General features: G+C 42.1%; 1 pseudogene; it reads left to right on the forward strand.

Moving 5' to 3' along the window:
- The first annotated feature begins 5,529 nt into the window (after positions 1 to 5,529).
- LOC121833431 lies at positions 5,530 to 6,117 on the forward strand (annotated as a pseudogene).
- Positions 6,118 to 6,461: the final 344 nt, after the last annotated feature.

Below are 6,461 nucleotides of genomic sequence, written 5' to 3' on the forward strand. Positions count from 1 at the left end.
TGCGCGCTGGAAATTGTTAGAGTTCACTCATTTCCGTTACATGACTGATTGGCAATGAACGTCAGCCCCAATGTCTGACGGCATATTGACCATCTCTTCGTGCCTCGTCTCTCTCTCTCTCCCCCCTATCGAAAATACCATCAGGAAAATCCTGATGGTCTGATGGAGTCGTATTTTGAGACGTCTGATGGTTTGATGGTCTGTTGGCCTGATGGTTTGATGGTCTGTTGGCCTGATGGTTTGATGGTCTGTTGGTTTGGTCTGATGGTCGAATGACCTGTCGTATTTTGAGACGTCTATTTTTTACGGTTTGCTTATGGTGGTTTCATGGCTAATTTGAAACAGTTCGAGTTGGCCACAACTTAAAAAACACAACAATATGTGAATGCATAATTTGGAAACTTAATTATGCCATGTCTGGAGCATGACGAGGTGCATATATCCCACTTAGAATTTATTTATATTGTCCACTGCACACTGGTAATCGCCAGCCCGACATTTTAGTACGGCAAATGCAACTACTAAGAAGAATAAAGTCAAACAAGCTGCATTGCTTTGATATTTTAATTATGAAATTATGAAATCATACATTGTTTCGCTGGGCGGAATGACTAGGTGGTACAGAAAAACCAGAAACATTTGAGGAAGCACTATTGTGACCAATATTAGTTGAAGCGCCATGACGCATGGCGTGTCAGAGCCACCTGTCGGATTTTCAGTGAACCTCTGTGTTTGCTGAGGTTTAGGCAGGTTGCTTCTTGCACTCATTGCGCCACTATGAGCTGGAAATTGACACGGAACGGCATAGTGGTGCAACGAGCAGAAGAAGTGATTTGTTTCTACCTCAGCGCATACCAAGGTTTGCTGAACAATCTGAGAGACAACTCTCACCGCGTGCCGCGTGTAGTGGCGTTTCAGCTCATATTGGCTGTGCTAGTACATTTGTTCCATTTCAATTGTATTGGCAATATATACATTAAGCTAAATTAATATGAAGAAAAGGGTAAAAAGGCTACAACGTAGGGTGCAAGCGATGGCAGACCTGCAACAGCATGGGCAGTCCGTGGTGGGACCACGCATCAGGGGAGGACAGGCAGCAAAGGGATGAGCCTGGACAGTGGGCAAGGCAACTTTGCAAGGATCACGTCGGTTGATATGCCACAGTTATTTACCATTCAGGTGCTGCTGTTGCTGGGCCAGTGCTCTTCGTCGGCGGCAAAAGCAAACCAAACGAAGATAGGATTCAGCGGAGGCCCCGTATCAGCACCGGTCATCGCTAGCGGAACATCGCCCTGGCATGATGCTGCACCGGTCATCGTCAGCGGAACATCACCCTGGCATGATACTGCACCTAGGGCATTGTGGGACGACGGCCCAGCTGTTATAAGAACTGTACCAGACGCGACAAGCTTCAGTGGGCACGGCAACTTTGCAAGGATCACGTCGGTTGATATGCCACTGTTATTTACCATTCAGGTGCTGCTGTTGTTGGGCCAGTGCTCTTCGTCGGCGGCAAAAGCAAACCAAACGAAGATAGGATTCAGCGGAGGCCCCGTATCAGCACCGGTCATCGCTAGCGGAACATCGCCCTGGTATGATGCTGCACCGGTCATCGTCAGCGGAACATCACCCTGGCATGATACCGCACCTAGGGCATTGTGGGACGACGGCCCAGCTGTTATAAGAACTGTACCAGACGCGACAAGCTTCAGTGGGCAAGGCAACTTTGCAAGGATCACGTCGGTTGATATGCCACTGTTATTTACCATTCAGGTTAGTACTGAAACTTACTCAACTTGTAGAAGTGATAATCGGTACCTCATTGTCCTGCCGTGCCCCAAAGTGTTTTACGGTTGTGTCTTGCATTGCTATGAAATGATGGTGCTCCTGCTGTCAGGTGATGTCGAGCTAAACCCGGGCCCAGAAACAAGGACTGAAAAAATGATGTTCGAAATGCTAGAAACCCCAAAAAAATAAGCTTTGACATTAAAGAAATTAAAGAAAACCAAAATAGCTTCCATAAAAGAATGGACGAACTCACAAAAAACATTAAACAACTTGAAACTTCTGTCAAGAACAGCGACGCCAAAGTCAGTGGCCTTGAAGATACCGTTAAAAAGTTGAATGCGATCATTCAAACCCAACAGGAGAAACTTGTCGACCTAGAGGATTATAGTCGAAGAAACAACTTGGTAATCTTTGGTATCGCTGAGAACCAAGACGAAAAAAACGAAGATTAAAAAGCAAAAGTAGTCACAGATGTTTTCCAAAACCGCCTTGGAGTTACAGTAAAGTCGATCGTACGAACGCACAGAATTGGACGGAAGCAACCCAACAAAATTCAGCCAGTAATTAGGAACTTTGCAGACTTCAATGAAAAAAAAATAGAAATCTTTCGTAAATGCAAAAAATTGAAGGGCTCAAGAATGTCTATTTCAGATGACTTTTCACGGACCACGATAACCAGACGAAAGTTGCTCTGGGAAAGCGCGAGGGCAGAGAGGGATGATGGCGCCCGAGTAAAGCTCGTTGGAGATAAGGTGAAGATAAACGATGATTTCTACTCGTGGCATGACGAGGATGACTGCCGCGTTAAACTTAAAAGGAATAGATCCGATAATATTGAAGGGGGACTCGCTGAACAAAAAACCGCGGATTTACGTATCATAAATCTAAACGCGCGCAGTTTAGCTAATAAAGTTATTGAACTCGAGCAGGTACTAATGCTTTATAACCCCCACGTTGTCGTAGTAACAGAAACATGGTTACACCCAGGAATAAGTGATGGAGAGTTACTGCCACCGGGGTATAAGATGGTAAGAAAAGATAGAAAGACGAGAGGAGGCGGCGTAGCATTGATTCTTAGAAATAATATCGACTATGTAGTAATGAAAGACATTCAGGACGTTGAATGTATATGGTGCAAAGTGAACTTTTACAATACACACTACGTAGTCTGTGCATTTTATAGGCCTCCGGATGCTCCTAATTCAGTCTTGGAAGCACTACAGGACTACCTTAATACTAACATTAGACTCGGAACCAGACTAATTATTGCTGGGGATTTTAATTTGCCTGGAATTAATTGGGACGAGCTTGATGCAGGACATATGGATGTAATTAATAGCGAACTTCTTCTCGATATTGCGTTCGACAATTGTCTTACGCAAGTTGTTACGGTTTTCACTCGTGAAGTTGGAAACAGCTGCTCGTTGTTAGATTTAATATTTGTAAGTAGTCATTTACTCGAGTATGATGTGACTGTTTACAAGGGTATCTCTGATCATAAATTAGTATTTTCATGTTTCAAAACTGTTAAAATCTGCAAACAAACAAAGTGTTCTATCCAAGTGCCTAATTTTTGTAAAGCGAACGACGAAAGCGTGCTAGATTACCTCGATCTGTCATTTTCTCAGTTTTCAACTTTCGATCGTACGGGTGACGTGGATTTTTTATGGGCTGAATTTAAACGAATTGTTACCTATTGCTTAGAACATTTTATACCCAAACGGAAGAAATCAATAAGAAAATCGAATCCATGGGTAACCCGAGAGATCGTACAACTCAAGCGTAAGATAAAACGCAAACGTCGTAAAAGAAAGGAAAACGAAGAAGAGTTCCTAGAGCTTTCATGTCTTTTAAAGCAAAAGTTGAGTTCAGCGAAGGGACGTTATTTTTCTGAAACCCTACCGAATTTTATGAGAAATGCACCCGACAGATTCTGGCGTCACTTAAAACCACGGAAAGAACGATTAGAATATATCATTGAAAACAATGAAATTGTGACCGATCCAAAAGATATCGCCGATAGGTTTAATAACTTTTTCCATAGTGTATTTGTTAATACAGATGGCGCTACAGAGGACTTGAGCTTAAATGCGACAAGTAGTACTATGGGAGATATAATAATCACTGAAGAGGGAGTCTTTTCATTACTATTAAACTTAGACGTAAAGAAGACAACCGGGCCAGACGAAATACCCAACAAGTTTTTAAAAAGATATGCAGAATGGGTTTCAAAATACCTTACCATTATTTTTCAAACATCACTAAAACAACACCAAGTACCCCCCGATTGGCGCAGTGCGAGGGTCGTACCAATCCTTAAAAAAGGAAGTAAGCATAATATTGAAAACTACCGCCCCGTATCTTTAAAGGGATACTACAACGAAATTTCAGCGCTCATTTTTTGCTCTATATGTGTTCAAAAGAGCAGCATCACATGGAACATACCAATATCTTGTTAAAAAAGTCTCGAAAAGGAATTTTAAAACGAATTAAACGATTAGCAAAGAGCACCTGGTGGATGTCGCTAACGCCTCGTTTGTAATGCTCGTCTAGGAACCTTGACAGCTAGTGACGGAGGTTGTCTCGTCTCCGGCCACGACGAGAGAAGGGGGGAAGGAGGAACTCCCCTGTTCCCGAGAATCCCTTTTGTGTGTCGCAGAAGTCGCTATTGTCCCCCTAGAAGATTATAGAAGATTAACCCGTCACTCAAAATTCGTACAAAAGCAGCCGCTTCGGTGGCTGGAACGACTAGGCCATCCTCTCGACGTCAGCCGCGCCGTAGCTTTGCTCGTCTTGAGACGACGTACGTCACGATTACGTTGGATGTCACGTGCTCTAAGCTGGGCCTTCTTCGAGTGCTTGCCAGAGTGGGCCGTTTATAACGAAAAATACAGCCACCAGGATCAAAATACAAACGTGCGATTGTCATTTACGGATATTGTGGATCATATTCAACCTATTTTTGAACACGACGGGAATATTTCAAATTTCGTTGAAGTATCCCTTTAACGTGCATAGTATGCAAATTATTTGAGCACATTATTTCTAAAGCTTTATACAAGTATTTTGAATCCTCTAGCATTTTTCATTCTAACCAACATGGGTTTCGCCAGAAACTATCGACGGTCACGCAACTCATAGAAACATTTGACGATTTTTCAGCTTCTTCTAATGAGAGAGGACAGATTGATGCGATATGCCTTGACCTTTCTAAGGCGTTTGATAGAGTACCACACACTGAACTACTTCATAAACTTTCTTTGCATGGTGTAAATCAGAACGTGATATTCTGGATCAGGGCGTATTTATTTAATCGGGTGCAGTATGTAGAGGTTAACGGTGACCGTTCAATTGTATCTGAAGTGCCCTCGGGCGTCCCCCAGGGGTCAGTACTCGGGCCAATATTATTTTTAATTTACATTAATGATATCGCGGCGGAAATAAATCAAGGGGTTGCTGTGCGACTATTTGCGGATGATTGTCTGGTATATTCGAAAATCGAGGAGCAAGACGACCAGCGCAGATTAAGTGCATCTGTTGGGTCTATTCAGGACTGGTGCTGCTCGAAATGGAAGATGAAAATTAATACACAAAAAACTGTTTTCGCACGAATAACTAACAAAACTAAGAATGTTCTTTCTTATACTTACGAGCTTGATGGGAGTCCTTTGGTTGAAGTTGATAGTTTTAAATACTTGGGTGTGACACTTTCTAAAGACTTAAGTTGGAGTAAACACATAAATGAAATATGTCACAAAGCAATGAAAAAGCTTTGGTTTTTAAGACGGAATCTGGCCAGTGCTTCGCCTAAAGTGAAGTTAATGGCCTACACAACGTATATTAGGCCTACCTTGGAGTACGGTGCATCGGTATGGGACCCCTATAGAAAAAATCAAATTGGTGAACTCGAAAAAGTTCAGAGGAAAACGGCGCGATTTATTCTATCCAAATACAAGCGACTTGATTCTGTCACAGATATGCTGAACAGCCTCAACCTCCCCTTACTTTCTGTCCGTCGAAAAATTGCTCGACTAAAGTTTTTCTTTATGTTTTCTCATCACCTGTATAACATTAACCCGGATTCTAGATTAACACATCGCGCATCGGGAGAACTCAGATACGTTAGCACAAATCAGTTTGAAGTGCCCAAATGTAATATTGACGATTATAGGTTTTCTTTTTTCCCTAGAACTGTGAAAAACTGGAATGATCTCCCACAAAATATATTGTCATTGGACTGTTTAGATGATTTTGAGAGCGCCCTTTTGAATATGACTGGTTTGGAATGATAAATAGTAGTTAAATATTTTTTGGAAACTTCGTTAAAGATTTCGAGTGCTGAGTGTTCATATTGTTGAGTGCTATATAATATATTGAATGTTTGTGCTATTTCAGCCCCTTTATTTTAAGTGAATGTCGCTGAATGTGTACTGTATTGTAGTCCTGATGTTGTATGTTTCAGTGCTCTTCTATACCCCACACCTGTTAAAGCCCCATACTTGAGGTGAACAGTATTCATAAATAAATAAATAAATATCAAGGGCAATTCAGAGATCAGCAATGAGTCCAAACACAGGACAACCATTGACATACGTAAACAGCAGAGTGGGCCTAGAGACGACTAAGGGGCAGTAAGAGTGACGTGCTTCATTGTAATTGTGTGACCAAGCAAC

The sequence above is a fragment of the Ixodes scapularis genome, unplaced genomic scaffold (assembly GCF_016920785.2).
Source record: "Ixodes scapularis isolate PalLabHiFi unplaced genomic scaffold, ASM1692078v2 PGA_scaffold8__174_contigs__length_109621045, whole genome shotgun sequence".
In the NCBI taxonomy this organism is placed as follows: domain Eukaryota; kingdom Metazoa; phylum Arthropoda; class Arachnida; order Ixodida; family Ixodidae; genus Ixodes; species Ixodes scapularis.